The 18,572-nt window shown below is 45.0% G+C and overlaps 1 protein-coding gene across 4 annotated transcripts in view; it reads left to right on the top strand.

Moving 5' to 3' along the window:
- The first annotated feature begins 206 nt into the window (after positions 1-206).
- The window catches only part of LOC115055341 (signal-induced proliferation-associated 1-like protein 2), a 73,304-nt gene continuing 54,938 nt past the window's right edge, over positions 207-18,572 (top strand). For all 4 annotated transcript variants that reach the window (XM_029521071.1, XM_029521070.1, XM_029521069.1 and 1 more), the window contains exon 1: positions 207-347. The gene's annotated coding sequence lies outside the window, so the exon portion shown is untranslated. The remainder of the gene's footprint in view (positions 348-18,572) is intronic.

The following is an 18,572-nucleotide window of genomic DNA, read 5'->3' as shown; positions in this document are numbered from 1 at the left end:
TGTGGCGGACAGGGTTGTGTGTTATTCTCCTTTCAGTCCGGCGGTAGCGGTTTGTCTGAGCAGAGACAGGCCGAAAAGCGGAGAGTTTGAACCGGCGTCGGGTGGGCGGAGCCTCCCCCCGTTCTGCGCGCTGTCATCACCGGAGATAGGTGCTGGATGGATATCGCTGCGGTCCGTGCGCCTTCAGTCTGGAGGCTGAAAGCGAAAGAGTGAGATGTGAGAGCCGCCAACTGACCGACCGACTGACCGACAGACACCGCTGGGGGTTTTCTTTTAAATCTTACGGATAAACTAAACCACGTCGGTGGACTCACGAAGCCCGGCCGGGACTCTGCGCGCATCGGAAGGTGAGAGAGGAGCGTCTTTTATTATTATTATTTTTATTATCATGATTATTATTTCTCCCTCATGAGCCGAACAACAAAGTGAAAAGTAGGGCTGCAGCTCAAAGTGAGGAGCGAAACGCTCAGCGGCAGCGAGAGGAAGGCGGAGGGACTCAGCTGGCACATCGATCATAATTATGGACACGAATGACAGAAACACAAACTTACTTTCAGCTTTTGTAATTTGAGCAAGAACAGCCCCTCCACCCCCCCCCCAAAAAAATAAAAAAATGAAAATAAAAATGAGACAAGAAGAAAGAAAAAAGCAGGGCGGAGGATGTGATGTTTGTGTGTCTGTAGCCTTTATTTGTGTCTACTCGAAGTGTGCGCTGTGCCGCTCCTGTACTCTTCTGCTGTTTGTTTGTTTGTTTGTTTGTTTGTTTGTTTGTTTGTTTACCGCAGGCCACACATGCAGACCCAATAATTAATCCAAAATACACGAACGAAGGCAGCTGCTCTGAGTTGTTACATCACCTTCCTTTTCGATAATAGTTCATTCGTGCTGTTAATGATGTTACACGGTGACGTCATATTTTCGCTAATTGTGCACGAGCGAGTGTTTGGTGCGCGTGCTGGGAGTCGGGTGAGTGGTGGTGGTGGTGTTTTTTTTTTTTTTTTTTTTTTTGGGGGGGGGTGAATTGGATTTGCACAGAAATATTTTTGAATGAGTTTGTTTAGGGGGATGCTTCCATGTCAACAGTGGGGGGCGGTAAAAGCATCATCGTACAGCTGGTCCTAGCGGTGAAGGCTCTTCATGCCCATTGTAGATGAAAAACCACAGCCATATTCTCACAGGCTGTGTTTAATCTTTTTTTTTTTTTTTTAGCAAAAGCCCAGATTCTGATAAATTACTATTTGTGTCAGCAATGGTCAAAGCAGACCACACTTTACTGGGCTTTACTGCTGCAGTATGTACCTGTTTGGGACGACTTTACTTTTTGGAGAGGTGGGAGTGAACAGTTTTTTTTTTTTTTTTTGCTCATCTCATGAATAACATCCATCAGTTTGTTTATACACAGTTTGTACAATCTTACTTTATTACTGGCTTATAGTATTAAATATACAGTGCACCGTTTATGCCTCTGAAAGGATAAACAAGTCAAATGTTGTTTGTCTTCCTGTACCATGTCCATTGCTGTTTCCCTGCAGGAAGTTTATCCTCCACAATAACTAAAACCCCAATAAAAGGAAACAAATAGGCCCATTCTTCTGCCGCCGGTTTACTGCAGACACAACAATTAGGTGTTCTTGGGTGTAAATGTTAAGTTTCCATGACTTAATTTTCAGTACTTTAGATTTATGTCCTATTGCCCCCACAGCTCCCATCTGAACACATCAGGCATAAAGACTTTCCTGCTGCTGCAGCGTTAAAATCAATGAGACACCATTATTTTTCACTGAGTTTTATGTCGAGGAAAGATTTGTTTTCTGTTGGGCTTCTGCTGAACTCAGTAGACACAAGGGGGTTTTAAGATGGGTTTCTATTTTCCTTTTAACACCAAAAATGTTTGGCTTAACTCCAGCTGTCATAGGGGCTGCACATCATGGAGGCAATTTTTCAACTGACCACTCTCCTGAACAAGCATAAAGACATCTGTAGTGATGTGTGAAGAATTTGCTATTGTTGTGCACAAAAGCGAAAAACAGTCCAATTAATCTCCTCATTTTCTGTCAACATCTCCATTAACCTATTTTCCAGCTGAGTTTGAACTCAGGCCTTTTCTCATTATGAATCTGCACATTAGACTTAACCTATAAGTGTTTCTCTTGATTCCTGGCTTGTTGAATATTCAGTCTGTTTTTGTTGCAGCGCAGAAGGGAAGGCAGGTGTTTTAAAGACGGATGGGAATAAAAATTTACGTCACAATCGTTCCTAATGTAAATGAGAACTAAGATACCCCATCTCATCCAATACTCATGGTGCGCAGCTTGAGGGAAACCTATTCAGCAGCCATAATAACGACAATGCCAAGGAGAGCCTTTCAATCTTAGTTTGAATAGAAATCTGTTGCCTTGTGCCATTAATCGAGTACAGAAAGAGCCCTGAAGAAGAAACATGTCTCCTTCTATTACTAAGAGCGCCTTCTGCATGACTAACCTGACAATGGGTAATTGAGCCGGATAGATGTGTTTTTCGAAATAAAGTTATATGCACAATGTGTTCTCAACTGAACAATAAGGCACCTGTCAGATTTGGCAGGCAAACGGCTTCCTGTGACATGTCCAGAGGCCGTATCCAGTTGTTATCACTGCAGAGCTGTTTAGGATGTCTTCTGACCCAGTGTGCTCGGAGACGCCCCACTAGAGTTACAGCTGTTATGTTTTGTTTGGGACACAGAAATTCCCTGTAAAGATATTACCATAACACACAAGTGTTTAGGGGCTTTGTTTAGCTTTTGGGGAATCACTTAATAGTAGTTCCTGATTGCAGTCTGACTGGTCGTCCGGTCTTTCCTCTTTTTTCGTCTGTTCCCACGGTGCTTTACTGCCGGTGTGCAGGCCGGTCATGATTGCTAAAGGAGGATGCATTTCTTCTTATTGTACCACAGAAAAATGCCAGAGCATGTGGCGCCCCGCTCTTAACAGATCCCACACTGAATTCATGTGACAAGGCTCAGGAAATCTGGTCTGGCCTGTGCTGGCTGACCGGCTGGCTGGCTGGCTGGCTGGCTGGCCGGCTGGCTGGATGACTAGCCAGGAGTCACAATAGGCCTCCGTGGCCAAATCCTGTTGCTTCAAAACCAACCAACCAGCAGACAGGGGATCACATGCTGCCTACTCCTGTTGTGAGAGCCAGACTTTCTCCTCATCTTTTTGCCAGCCTTTGTTTTGATTGCAGTCTGGATTTATGGAAGAATTTAAGCCCACTCATCACTGTCAGGGAAAGCACAGATGCCGTCATTAGGTTGATGTTTTTTTTATGAATCGATTCCCCGTTCCGTGGGGGATCTGTTTGTTGTGGATGTGCATGGCTTACTGAGCAGTGTTCATAGTGCGCACAGCACGCAGACAAAGATAAGAACCAAGTCATTCTTTTGATTTGGGGTATCAGTTAAACATGAAAACCTCCAAACTGTTTGCTTCATCAGTGCCAGCGAGGCTTCTCATCAATTCGGAATGAGAAACAGCAATCAACAGTAAAAAACGGAACGGTGAAACATGGCTACCACGGGATCTCATCATTCTCATTCTTTCAAGGTCAACGTGCTTGGCTCTTTTAAGGTCATTCATAATTTTTGACTGGAGTGATCTCATGTGTAATCAGTGTAATGGCATCAAGACTGCATGCTTAACAGCCTTCCTCAGATGCTGGCATATGTCATTGTGCCTCTTTGGGAACCATGGGAAGGTGCCAGCAGCAAATCACAGCACCATGTTACTGCTCTGGATATGATGCGCACAAATGAGATGCTATGGCCTGTGGTGCATTGCTTTAGGACATGTATGTATTGGTGTCCTCGTGTGACGCTCTGTTTGTTTATATATTTGTGTTGCGCAAATGTATCATTGCTTAATCTGATCTTGCTCATGTGTTTAAGCTTTATAGTAGGTAGAGCAGATTAGACGCCAGCGGATGATGTGTTTGGTCAGATGCCTTTTAAAGGTATGTAATCCAGGGAGTTTTCCATTGTATTATGTGATTTTTAAGGTGGACGGGAACAGTTCTCGTGGTGCTACCTTAGAATAATTGACCAAAGTGTCTCTTTTGCCTTGCACATCTTGTATCTGTTCCGCTCCTTCGCTTCCCACCGTCTTGCCGCTCATCCAGAGGTCTGCTGGTGTGCCAGCCACATTCGAATGAAAAAGCTGTGGCGTGGTTGGAGGGGGAAACTGCTGGTTGGAGCAGATGGTGTACTGACAGAAGTCAAATACCGATTGCGCCATTGCTGGTGACGACACTGTAAACCTCCACCGAAACACTGCCAAGCTTCTAAGAGACAGAAGAGGAGCTGAGATATGGGGGCAAGGGGGGGGGGTCAAAGGTCAGAGCCCTTGGATGATGGACTGTGCCTGTTCATGCACTACTAGAGCATTAATGGAAAGGATTACGCATTTGATCACATCAGCCGGGGCAATGGATGACGATTTGCCTTTACTGCAGCTGTTTTTAAAACCTTTTGTTTCAGCGCAGATGGTAAATAAGCAATGACATATTGTGATCTATCCACATATCAGACATTCCTACTGTGTCGCTGGTTAAGAAAACATCACATGACCTGCTTAGGCCGGCTTGGACCTCGCTTTGAACGCTGACCATTTGAAACCACACATGAATGGTGCACTATAAGCTCCGCTGTACACACAACACGGCATGATCTTTACTGTGTAGTGGGTTGTTTATGGATGCAGCTCTGACGGTAAACACAGTTGTTACTGTGACAGCATTTTTACATCTGACAGAAAACTGTTAGTCCTCCAGATAATCTCTGTGATCTGACACAACAGTGTCATCTCAGTTTATAAAGGCAGACTGGGCTCATCATAAGGCCTGACACCACTTTCAGGCACATGGCTTGGTCGTAAACCTATAGGAATTTTTTTCTTACCAAAGCCTTCCCCTTGTCAGAGCAGTGGGCACGGGAGTGTCACTGCATTTCAAGATGCCAATCAGTTAATGTCATTCCAGGAAACATCATTTTCATGCGTTATGGATTTGCGCTAGTCAAGCATATAGGGAAATATGTCGTGCCAAGATGAATTATGTCTGCACCTCCTGTTCCCTTAGGGACTCATTAGTGTCCATATCAGGAATGTTGGGGGAAAGGCCATTGAAAAGTTGCTGACTCTCCTCACATGTTTTGTCTACATGTCTATCACACAGTCACAATGGAGAGCATGAATGGTGGCCAGTCATTAACCCGTCCAAGGACCAGTCGTGACCCATGGGGTTAACTCGGTCTGTGTTCCCCTCAGTGGGCCCAGACAATCGGGACTACTGACCTCTGTGGTTCGCAGCCAAGCCTCCAATGGGAGATAAGAAGGGATTTGGTTTAGTGCTGCTGTGCATACCTCTTTCCTACTGTAGCGAAAAATAAAAAGGACTGTCTGAATTGGCAGACAGGCCTGGGTGTGGGTGATACATCCAGGGTTCATACTGCATACCGTTATGGCCCCTGTAGACTTTCTCTCTGCATATCTTTGTCCATTGTATTCCACTTTATTATAGGTGATATATCTGGATCTGTGACCTGAGAGCTATTTTAGTTGTGCAGAATAAATTACCTTAAAATACCTTGTTACCCCTTCAGCCTACCATCTCAGACAATAACAGGAAGTAATTAATAAAGATATGAATAAAAATATTAAGATTGTTTATTTCATAGCATGTGTTAGGTTGAAGTCTTCAAAGGGGAGGCGAACTCGACCTGTAGCTACAGAATCTAGGCCAATGCCGCACGAAAGCCGCGCGTTCAAACATCTGCGCCCTTGACGGACAAATCAACCTCGGGTAAGACAAGGAGCACACAGCCATCAGATGAGTAATTTTCAAGCGTAAAAGTACGCTGAACGTGTTTCTGATAGAGGTTCATTGTAATTAACAAGTCAAATGGAGCAGAGCCGTGACAGATGTGCCTCAAAGTGTTCAGCTTTCGTGTGTTTTTGTGTGTGCACGTGTGTGTTAGAGAGCCACTGAGGCATTTGATGCTGGAGCCACTATCCTTCACTTAACCTCACCCGTGCACTGCTGTGCTCAATCCGCAATGTTGTTGAGCATGAGGTTCTGTTAAAAAACAGTTTAACCCACATGAACAGTTGGTTTGCTTCAGCATTTCTTCCGGGTGTAAAGAGCGTTTGGCTCTCAAAATAAAAGAAAAATTGAAGAAGTATTTTTTTGGAGGCTGCTTGGTGTTGTTGGGATTTACCCTGCTCTGCTTCAGGACAGGTTTTATTTTGACTATCAGCCTTTTGACATTTTGAGAAACTGTGTTTTTTTTTTTATTTTTATTTTTTTTTTGCTTTTTCCTTTCATGTTGCCAGCTCACTAACATGAGACAAATTAGAAAGCCTTGTCATGGTCTGTAGTTTGTCATTGTGCTTTTTGAAAGCGCTGACGAGGCATATTGTGAAGCGGCTGTTTTTCTTGTTTGCGTTTCCACTGGTCCATAAATAAGACTATGATAATGAGTTTACTGAATATGTGCGGTTTATCAAAGGAATTGCAGACGTGTTAACACAACTTTCAATTTCAGTGTTTGCTTTCAAACTAGTCTGATCATGTCATTACTTTCATTTGACGGCAGCAGTGTTGTGTCAGTGTTGGCTGGTAGACATCAGATACACCGTTCCAATCGTCCAAGACCCTTTTTTTCATTTGATTGAAGCAAACGTTATGGTCCCGACAGTGTCGTTGAAATACAAATATTTTCCGTCGTCTAGTTCAGCGATTTCTCTTGAATTATGCACACCATTAAACCAGGACAGTACTTTCTAGCCTTTCTATTCACTTACTGAAGCACAAAAATGACTGTACATCATGTTGCCTTTGGCCTATTCTTGTAAGTTGCTGTTAGCAAAGACATGTTCGTCTGTGGCTATTTTAGACAGGCCTAAGTTACTGTCGTTACTGTGTGTGTGTGTGTGTGTGTGTGTGTGTATGGAAAAGAAGGCTAAAGTAGAGAGGAGCTGAACTGTGCAGGGCTTGCAGTCGGCCTGGCCTTTCCTTATACCTGGGGCTGTAGCAGCGGTATGATGTGTTTAAAGAGCACCGGTCCAGCCAAGCAGAGCTAATTCAGAGCTCGAGTTGTATATTCCAACTGACTTCGTTTTTTTTTTTTTTTTTTTTCTCTGTCTTTGCTGCATCATCTTGACCGGACTTTCTTTTATGCGATTTGTAAAGGCTGTTGACGGTGGATAATGATTTGGAATGACAGTGGCCTGATTTCTTTTTTTTTTTATCCCACCCCCCCGTCTGTTGATGTAGAGGAGATCAAGTGCTCCCTTCCTCCTCCTCCTCCTCCTCCTCCTCCTCCTCCCTGCTGTGGCCATAGGGGTCAGGATGCTGCGGGATCCAGGGTCAACAAGGAAACGTTTTTCATACTGAATGATAAACTTTGTATGGGTTTATTGCCTTAAAAGAAGACAGAACAAAAGAAAAGCAGGTTACATAACACATTCAGGCAAACTCTGGCCCAGACACCATGCAAGGATCCAAACAAGAAGTTTCAGTATAAGTAATTCTTACAATGCCTGTGTGTTCATTCAGTGCTTACCGTCCCCTGGCTATGTTTACTGGAAGCCTGTGGAGCCTCTTTGAAATGTAAACAGGACCGGGCCACAGAGAGTCCAGCCTGAGCTAAACACAACGAACACACAACTGCTGCATACACAGCGAGGTGGTGTGTATCTGGCCACGGGAGCAGCTGTATAATTGCACTTCTGTCATTTGTCTTCAGATAATCTGTGTTTAGGTGGAGAAGGCAAACACTAAAGGTCAGAGGTCAAAATGAGCTTCCAGCTTGTCCATGGATTTAGTTGATGTTGTGTTTAATTTAATAGACTTACTTTGCTGACTCAGGTCTTTGTCATGTATATACATTCACTATATAGAACTCCAATGGCTGAGTCTGCACACGCCAGGAATTCAAGTTTATTCTTGTTAACCGGATTTCTTCCAATCCCCTCGCCGACTGAGGAAGCAGTTTCTCATTAAATGACTCTAAACGAGGTTACTGCAGAAAGCCAACAATAATCAGGTTAGTTAAATGCCTGTAAACACACGTTTTCTCTTCGGGTCGCACACATAGATCCGTTCTCTCTGATGGTGACATTTGACATTTTCTCGGGCCAGCTAAGAAGAGAACCGAGTGTCGGTTAATTGTTTCCTGTCATTTTGTTTAATTTTCACGGAGAGGTGGTCCAAGTCTAAGGCCAAGTCTGGGATCCCTTAGGAGACCCAGATCCCTGTTTGTTGACTTCATGGATTGCTGCTTCACCTTTGTGTTGCCCTCTCCGTGTTTTTGTTGTTGCGCTGCTGAAAAGAACAGGACTGTGGCTTCGTCTACACTGTGTAATTTTTTTTCTTGCTATAGACATTGGTTAAAAAAAGAAGAAACAAACAAAAAAGGACAAAAAATATATATATATAAAAAACCCAAACACACAGAGACAAGCCCCTGACCTTGAACCTCTGCTTGATAGGATTTTTCCCCAGGGAATCTCATACTGGAAGACTTGGGTTGTTATTGATTTAGTATTGAATGGTTTTATGTCCTGAGCATTCTCTGGACTGATGGCTGATAATTCAAATATTTCAGATGTCTGAGCTGCTCTTTCAAGGTCAAACCCGTGGTGCTCAAACACTCTCTCCTCTCTTATTAACCAGGCAGGTTGACTAACGTCTTATTTATAGCGACAGCCTGTGGGAGTCGTCCGTCTTATCAAGCCCTCATGGATGTACCGCTGTATTTTCGGTCTGTTTAAATGAAGGCAAGACTTTCTTCTTGGTACTGTTCCTTGGTTGACCGTGAGTGCATGTTGTACAACTGCCAGTGCCTGGTGTTCTCTCTGAAAGCTGCCATCTTGGTGACATTCTTCGGAGCCTGCTGCAGTTCAGAGATAAGGAGGAGAGGAATAAGGAAATCAGAGCTTATTTGGGATGCAGTTGTAAAGTCTGGCCAGCTCTGTGATTGAGGACAGACACCTTCCTGTGCACATTTTTCACCTTGTGCCTGATATCTGCTTGAGAAAGGTGGAAGGTGCATTAAAGATGCTAACTCCAGCTCTTTTAACGTCACTCTGAATTGCATAAATATTAATGCTGAAGGACTTCCATTTGTGCTCACCAGTGTTGTGCGGTCTCTCTGGAAGAAGTGCTGCAGTATGCAATACAACTGGGTAGTTGCTCTTCAGCCCCCCCGTTCCTTTTATACCCCCTTCCCCCCGCTTTATAACAGCACCTCATCAGATTGTTAGCCTTGATTGGTTCTGAAGGTCAAAGGTGATTTGATCACCAGGGGCCCTCATCTCACATCAGATCAGAGCACTTGGCTTCTGGTGGGAGGAATGAATTCATCCTCACTCATCTGCCTGGATACTTTTCCCCATTTAACAGTCAGAAAGGGGGTGGAGGGTAGGTGGTAAGATGTTGGGGGAACGGGGTGGGAACAAGAATGGGCAGATGTGAAAGCGAAAAAAAAAAAACAAAAACATTCATGTCTCTTCCACCTCTCAACACTTTTTTTGCACAAATATTTAGCACATTATGGAGACCAGTTGACGGGAGGAATGAGATGCATGTGTGTCTGCATCGTGAGTTTTTTTTTTTTTTTTGTTTATGGCAGCTGACCTTTTTAAATGTGTGAGAGCGAGTCATGAGAGGCTGTAAAGGGGGAGGCCATATTTCTCCGAATGCTTTCCGACATCACGTTGTTTATCTGTGCATTGAGACAAAAACAAACTGTGCGATTGTGAGCATGTGAGGTATCATAACGGCGTGCATTAGTCCATGCTTATACCTTAAGTGTGTGTGTGTGGATGTCTCTTAGTGGGTGGTTAGTCTTTGACACCCTTTTAGCTCCCACACCTCCCTTAAACACACCCACTGCATGCCAGGCCAGCTGCAGCTGTTGTGCCTCAATGCTAGAGATGTAGAAAATTCCTCTCACTCTGCAATTAGAGCTGCAGATTGCTGAATAGTGCACATTGCAATGTCCTAAAATTGCACTTGGTTGCTTTTTTACTACCATGAACACAGAGTAAATAGAAACTGATGAGAGTGAATCGGGAATAAACCGGCCCCGTCTGCCTACGAGTCGACAGATTGTGTTTTGTGCAAACTGCTCCTTGTGATGTGCTGTTGCCCTGGTTAAAGAAACCAAAAGGTGGAAAAGGGCCTCATTGATGGGGTGGGTTTCTCACGCCTGACTGAGAATGTTCGCTTTCCATCGAGTCAAGTGGTGCATTGTGATCTCAACCAAAGAAATGCAAATATATCGAACAGATGTACTACCTCTTTTCCCCTCGTTTGTCGGCGGGAGTAATCCCTCACTCTGGTGGAGATTGTGTTGGGTGCTCTATGGGTCCAAGACTAAAGTGTTAACAAGGGGAAAGCCATGTCACCCTGGAACATGGGATAGCTGTCTGCCTTTCAGGGCCCTTTCTCAATAAGCCTAGATGCTCAGGATAGATAAATGGAGGCTTTTGTGGCCTTTGCCAGAGGGAGAACCAGACAATGAAGGACACACACAGAGCAAGGTCTTTTCCAGAGAAAACAGCGAAAAGCAGCATTTCGACAGTCCCTCCTCCTTTTTCGCTTTCACTCCCCCCTTCGCTCTCTCCTGTCTCTCACTCTCACTTGCTTCCTGAATCTTTTCCTCCTCCGTGAGAACTGAACCTTGCTCCCATAATGTTTCCATAAACGGGCTGAGGGAATGGAAATAACTCAGGCCATTTCCCATTGCCTCCCTCTAGCCACTCTCCCCCCACTAGCATTCTTTTTACAGGGCTGTGGACAGTACTTAAGCACACTTCTCTTAATGATGCACGGTGTTTTACACCGCTCTGAGCACGAGCAGAGTGCACATTTAAGGCATCTCGTACACTCTGGACAGAGTAGCCTGAATATAGCTGTGCTATTGCTACTTCACTGCATGTCCCTCAGTATGGCCAAGAAACATGGCCTCAGAATTACTAGTTATTGTGTCCCTGTGCCACTATAACCTATCATCTCTTCTTCTTTTTCAGAGTTTCTTCTCTCACTTCTCTTTCCACTCTATTCTTTTCCCATTCCCCTTTGTGAGTCCTGGCATGTTGTTGTCTAAACTGTCACGCTGTGGCTGTCTGGGGTTGTACATCGACATTTGCATGTTGGTTGTTGCCTACATCTGCAGGCCATCCTGCCAGGACTGGGCAATCTCTCATGTGGGTGGCTGCCCTGGGAACAGATGTTTTTGATGCCACTTGTAGGGGGAAAGGCTTTGAAAGTGACTCCATAAAAGAGATGCCAGCTGCATGACAAACCAGAGTCGCCTGATTCACGGGAATTCTTCGGGAGCCATTTGGAGTTCTGCAAACACGGCCTGTGGAGAATAAGAAGAGTTTTCACTTAATCAGACAGTTCCCTTTGGAGAATGTCATTAATTACAGAAGTAAGTTGCTGCACTGGAACATATGCTCCACATAGCCGTGGACTTCACAGACCAAAAAAAAAAAAAAAAACCCCCACTTGTTCCATTTATTTTTTCCAGTCATCCAGTCCAGGGTGTAGTAAACAACAGGTTGGTACATTTTTGGACGTAGCCCTCGGTACACTGCCTCTTTGTTTGTAATGTTGCTCCTCGGCTCTGTAGTCATCTGGCGTCCTCCACAGCCATCTAAAAACACTGGCTACTTTGATCAAGCTGCTGGTAACAATATGGTTTCCAGTGTCAACTTTCCTTCGCTTCCTGACTGCCTGCTGCTGCTGCTGTTGCTGCTGCTGCTGCACACATCCCTGGAGCAGCACCCCTGATTTGGCTTTCTGTGCTCACTCCACTGCCAAACTTCCAATGAAAAGCAGCTCTCTGGCTGGTGATTATTATTCACGTGCTAATTTTAGCCCCTGCAATCACCAGAAACCCTTATTATGTTCCCTATGGATGAAGGACGTCATTTGCAACGAGCAAATGTGCTGAGCCGGAACTGCTGGTGTTTGCCAACTTTCGCCAAAGTATAGTTTGCAGGTTGCTGTGTAACACTGGTACTCCGCCTCAGGAGATTTGTACTGATCCTAATCATATGTTCATAGCTAATGAAAGAGCAAAGTTCCAGAATATAAACAAGACTTGAATCGGCTCCTAACTGCTGAAGATGTCCTCAATGTGCCAGTGGCAATGTTGTATTATTACCATTTATCTCATCAGCCCTCGGGTTTTTATTTTGCTCTGATACCGTCAGGTCCACCTTACTTATGTTTTGTCCGATCATTTGATCATTCTTTGTTTTCCTTGAACCCCTGAAACGATGCGTCTGTCCCCGTCCTCACCCGATTACTGCTCCTCTCCCGCCCTCAACTTTCTGTCTTTGTTCTGAAGGAAGGTCCGCTGTCACTCAGTGCTGTCATGTGGAGGAAAAGTTGCCTAGCAACAACCTAGAGGGATGCGAAGGCACTGTTTGCTCTCCACCCCCTCACCTCGTGTGCCCACAACCCCCTTCTCTTTCACTCCCCTCCTCTGATGTAGAGATGGAGTGGCATGGGAGGATAGGGGAGGCAGAGCAGCCTCCTGCTCTTTGATGAATTCAGACAACAGATACAGAACAAACTGAAAGGAGGAGAGAAGGTGGGGAGAAGGGGTGGACGGGGGAGGCTGAGAGGGGAGAGTGACATTCAGAGATGCTGTGTCTGCCTGTTGCCTGCCAGCTGCTACTCCTCCATTCCTCTCTGCAGGAAGAACAGGCCATTTCCCTCCCGAGTCCCTCTCCCACCCTGCATAACTAAGGAGGAACTTGTCTCACCACAACATGCCATTATCAGCACGACTAAAAATACTGGATGGCAAATGTGTCACATGCCTGGCTATCGTCACACCCTCTTGAAAGAGAGCTCAATCTGAGCAGCTACAGGTGCCTTTCACTCAGGATTATTAAAATGTCCCCTGGTGGAAGAAACCAGACAAAAGGTCCTTGTTCTTCGCCACATTATATGCTGTTTTAATACATTTTCTTCCTTAATGGCGTGACAAGGCTGAGTGGCTTACCATACTGACTTTACTTCATCACTGGCTTGAAAATCAGTCAGAAGTTCTGTCTGGGGCTAATGCAAAAGGGAATAAGAGGACTTTCTTAATAATACACCGATTCATTTTACAGCAGGGTGAAAAGGTTAGCTTGGCTCTGTTCTGGGAAGAAAAAAATTGTGTGACAAGCTGTGTGGTGATGTCCTGGAGTCTCTGCTGCACTCGGGCCAAGAAATACTTGCACTAATTTTATCATCTGACTTGTGTTCCGAAGCATATTTCCCAAAAGGTTCAACCAAGCTTTAAAGCCTGTGAGTGTGTGAAGTCCAGCGCTAAGCTGCGCTATCCAAAACTTAACCTTTTCTCTGAGGCAAAGTAGACATGTTTTGAAGTTTCTGGAAAAAGTTTAGAAAGTGTTTTCATGATGGAAATGAGAAACTTCAGAACTATTTAATTAGAAAAGTTTTTGTTTGGCCAAATAGTCTCAACTTCAGTGTGGAAAAAAAAATATCCAGGAAAGTCAAGAAAAAGAGACAGTCAATTCTTTTATTAGATTTTTAGCAGCTTCATCCTATTGAGTTGGTTCAGTGCACAAAGGTTCGATGTATTTTGACGTACTTTGAGCTCTGAAAGATGTTTGTGTATGTCAGCCGTCCAAATGTGTATCCGCTTGTGTAATGACTAAGCTTGGTATGTAAATTACCCGTCAGACCTGGTCGTCCATGTGCAAACGAGCGGTGTTTGTGGGATTGTGTTTTTCTCCGCAGGCCCTGCTGCACATGTGTGTAGGCTGATGAATAGTTTGTCTGTTTGCTGGGATGCAGTGACAAGAACTGCTAAGTGTTACCTCCTGGGGCTTCCCACTCTTCAAATAAAACTCTTTCCTTCCCCTCAACTCGAATCAAAGCTGAGAACCTGCGAGCAGAGGCTGGATCAAAGCAGAATGTGGCACAAAGAGCTGTAGTCGCTGCCATTCATTCAGCTTGATTAAAGTCTGTCATTTCCTGCTATTAACGTGCTCCCACCTCCAGCCAGAACAGACAGAGTAAAGCAGTCATCAGGAAGTGGTTGGAATGACACTGTTTTAGTGTTTTCCCAATTAAGCTCCACAAAACTCAGTTGTGTTGCACCGTGTATGAGAAGTGTATCATCAAAACTCTGTTTCCTTACAGAGGTGTTCTTTATTCGACTTTTATGTGTCCAACTTCCTGAGAAATAACATACTTAGACATATTTATACCTGGTAGTTTCACAGCATAACTGCAGACTATTATTGACTATTATGGGGGTTAAAAATATCTCGCTCAAAGGTTCTTTAGTGTTGCTTGAAAAGCTTTTCATTGGATTTGGCGCCCATGTTGCATCGCAGTTTGTGGAGTTCAACCATAAACGCTCACAGTCACAAGTCGCCAAAGCTACATTAGAGCCATGACACAACACGCCGACGTCAGCCAACTGCTGTCAGTAAACAACGACTGATCCAGCACTTCTCGCTGACGCTGCCTGATGATGGTTTCTGGTCAGAGTTGACTCTGAAGACCACGAAGGCCACAGAACTACAGGCCACCTGTTTGATAATTTAATTGAGAATTAGTTTGACTTTGCTCCATAGCTGTGTCTTGTCATCTGTTTCTAATGGATTCACCACCTCCTCTTCTCTTCCACAAATATGAGACGACGACTGGCCGTGTTGATGCAAAGTGTAATTTAAACAGCCGTTTGCAACTTTTTAATAGACATCAGACTTAATATTTCCGGGCACAGAACCCACATGAATGTCAGCAGTCGGCTCGATGACAGCTGTAGTCTTTATCAGATGATCGGTAGGCCTGTGTTGGTGCTACTTTTTTGGCCTGTTTGTATGTGGCCCCTTAAACCCACAGCTGTTTGCAGTGACGCAAAGGAGAGAGGCGCTCTACAAAGATGAAATCTTCCATTCATGTCTTTCGCTTCACAGCGCCCTCTCTCCTTTTGTTCCTTCCCCCCCCCGCCAGTTTGTTGCAGCGGACTTTTTTAGGATCCCAACACTAGCGGTCAGCTCTAAGTTCAGGTGTGTTCAGACACTTTCAGGATCAGTCTTCTCATTAGCATTGTTAACAGAAATGCATCCTGGGCCACAGTGAAGAACCGCCTACTCAACTGTTGTCACAACCTCTAACAGATGTCTGCCTGCCACATTTTAATTAGTCTCACTAGATTGATTATGAACAGAAAATATTTTAAGATGTCGAACAGATAAAACCTCATTTCAGTAACGAGCCGCGCTTTTGATTCATTCCATTTATTTGCTCCGTATGCAAATAAACTCATGCGTTTATTTGCATACGTGCGAACTTATCACAAATGCTCACCCGCTCGAGACGTACATCAGGTGTGAAGTGACATACTTATAGCGGTTAACGGCTCGCTAAAGACGTACATTACGGTCCAACTGGGGCCTCCACCTCTGCTGAAGGTAAACACATGCAAGCTCAGCGTATGCTATGTGGATTGAGGGATAATTTGTCTTTGAAAGAAGGGCAATTCTTCTCTCGGGTCATGTCTTTCCGCTCTTATCTCAGTGTATTTAAGGTGGTCACGGTTTCTGCTTGCTCTGTTTGTCAGACTGACCTTTGCACCAGGCTGCAGTTCACGGTGCAGGGAACAGATAAGTGGATTCCTCTGCACCGCGCCGCTCCAACTGTCAGCCGTCGCCAGGAACCTGGAAGGTCACGGGGGTTGACCTGGGCAACTTTTCCTGGGAACAATAGCCTTTTCCCCCTCTTTTTCTTTTTTCATGTCCTTCCTGCCAACAAAAAGAAACTCTGAATGTCATGGTCCATCCCCTCCCCCCCATCCACCACCACCCAGCGGTCTCCCCCATGACCCCCCACCACCAAACGCAGCCACCTACTTTCCCTTACATATGCTAATGCTGCAGTCTCATTCAGCTGTTGGTGGCTTCATTGCAGGGGGAGGGAGAAGGTTGTGTGCATTAACTGGCAGCTGTATGCATTTCTCTAAATTGACTCCCTGATGGCTGCCAGACTTTTCCTTAATTTACTCTTCCCCTCTTTTCTTTTTCTCATCTTTCTCCATTTTTCCTCAAACTAGTTGTTGGATAAAGGAGCAGAAGGGAGAGTTGCGGCACTGCTGTTTATTTTAGAGGCTTTCTGCTGCGAAGTGTGGCGGATTTCTCTCTCCCTTGTGTGTTTTTTGGGTGGCTTGTACTCAACAAGTGGCTGATGGATTTAATGCACTTGGAAAGCATCTCCGGAGTGGGCTCATTACCGCAGTGGCTCGCAGTCCTTTGTGTCCTCTGCTCTTTGGATTTATGGCTCTGATGAAAAGAGACTCTTGTAATCAGGTAAACATGGCAACTGTTGATGTCTAATAATCATCTTTTATGTAACGGCCTAATAGGAAAAAGTGTGAAGTTTTACCAGCCTTCAAGACCATAGTCTTGAAGGCAGTGAGCTTTTATTGTCTAGACTTTTAACAGTAAAAATTAAGTCTATGGTGTGCACTGAAAGGGAATGTGTGAGTGTATGCTTCTGGCAGATGCAGCACAAAAAGTTCTTTAAAGGTGAATATACGAGTGATTCATTGGTGATTCTGTGCTTGCTCCTGTCCTCCCTGTACTTATCTTCCCCTTGCATCCGCGGGGTGACTAAACCTCACTGTGTATCAGCTGTGAGGCTTCCAGCTGCTGCCCAGACATCAAATTCTCTCTCTCATGCCAGATTTCTGTCAGCAACACCAGACCAAGTGTGAAAAACAAACTTTGGAAAATAAAGCGTATTGCTGAAGTCAGGTTCTGAAGTGACTCAGCCAGTCAGAATATATAAATCTTGCTCCCAAATGATTTCCGTGAATGTGTTTGCATCCGTGTGTCAGTGCTTAGTCTTAACAGCGTCGCACAGCTTTACCTGCTTCCCTCCTCTGCCTCACTGTTTCCAAGTGATAATGTGTCAATCTGGACTCTGACTGACCCTGATAGAGGAGCCGAATTGCGGATATTCTCCGAGCTTTTCCATCTGAACTCCTCACAAGTCTTTTAACAGCTTGCCTTTTGCGAGATGAGAGCACTCTTCTCACCATTTCTCTCTCCTCCTTGTTTTCTCTCCCCTCTCTCACTGAGAGAGTGCACTCTGCTGACAGGCTGTCGTGGGTATGGCGTTAGCTGGGAAAGCAGCAGGCTGCTTTTCCAGCAGGGGGTGGCAGTGGGGGTGGGGGGCTTGGGGGGTGTGCTGATGGAAATAGGTGGTGGTTTATTCTGGAGGCCTGCTGGGACACATCAACCCAACAAGTCCTTTCCGTCTCCCCATTGCAGCAAAGGCCGGTGTGGCGAGTCCCAGTTTTTTGGGTTTTTTTTTTTTTTCAATGGGGAGGGGGGCAGATGGCCCCTTTTGGAAATGGGCCATTGCACAGCGCTCTCTGTTTGTGGGATGTAATCGGAGCCGCCAAGAACAAACGCGGTCTCCTTCTGTTGGGAACACCGAGGAGCTTCAGTCTGTGAGACCTGAGTTGGTTCTGAGAGTGACATCTAAACCGACGAATGCGCGTCTTGGGTGTGATACTAAAGCCGGCTGTTACATAACAGGAACTGACATTTGGTTAAGTGGTTTGTGATAGCACTGCTAGTCACATAGCTAATGGCACACTACTCCATGACTCCACGATATTAGTCTGTTTTCATTAATTATTCATCCGGATGGGGACTCTCTACTTTATCTTTGGCCAAGTTTACATCACCACTTAAATCTTTCAACTTGGTGCATTGTGGATCTGTGTCTGTGTTTACCGTGGCACCCGTTCTTTGTTCTCCTGTGAATAAACGAGGGAAAATCTGTTGTCCTGTCTATTTTAATTCTCAAATCACCCTGAAACAACTAAAGGACAATGGCAGGGTGCTGCCTGGCAGGCGCTGGGCAGATAGCCAGCTGGCAGAGCAACAGGGCAGGAGACTCCCATTTTCACTGGAGCCAGGAGGCGGGCTGCTCCTCTCCTGCACCAACTCCGTTAAGCTGTTTGATACCAGACTTTTCATGATAAAACCTTCCTCCACACCTTGATATTGTGATTATATGAAGGTAGCGTTAGTGCTGGGACTCGAACGCAACTTCATGAACATGTAAAGTGGGTCGTTCTATTGGCAGCGCAGCCTGGTCTTGTTTATGTTTTCACCAAAAATATGAATATAAATGACCAACTAATAAGGGATCCGTGTAGCTGTAATCAGCCAATAAGTGTGAGGTCCTGAAGCACCCGTTGAACGAGCATGCAGCCTTCAAGGACTGGACTGCTTGATTGTTCTGCAGGCGTAAATGCTCTGTTTGAATGATTGACATGCTCTGCTGTGGTACTTCACATCACAACCAACTCCTTTGAAAGATCCAACTGATGTTGGGAACATGGATGAAAGGTATGCACCCTCATGTTGAGTAAATCAGCATTCACATAAATGTATTCACCGTGACTCCCCCGTTCTTCTAGCTCACTGGCTTCTATGCACAATCACGGCGTTTCTTTTCTGGCAGACCCTTCTCTATGTCTG

Source organism: Echeneis naucrates, chromosome 15 (assembly GCF_900963305.1).
Source record: "Echeneis naucrates chromosome 15, fEcheNa1.1, whole genome shotgun sequence".
In the NCBI taxonomy this organism is placed as follows: Eukaryota; Metazoa; Chordata; class Actinopteri; order Carangiformes; family Echeneidae; genus Echeneis; species Echeneis naucrates.
Note: the sequence above shows the minus strand (reverse complement) of the source record. Positions and strands in the feature narration are given on the sequence as shown.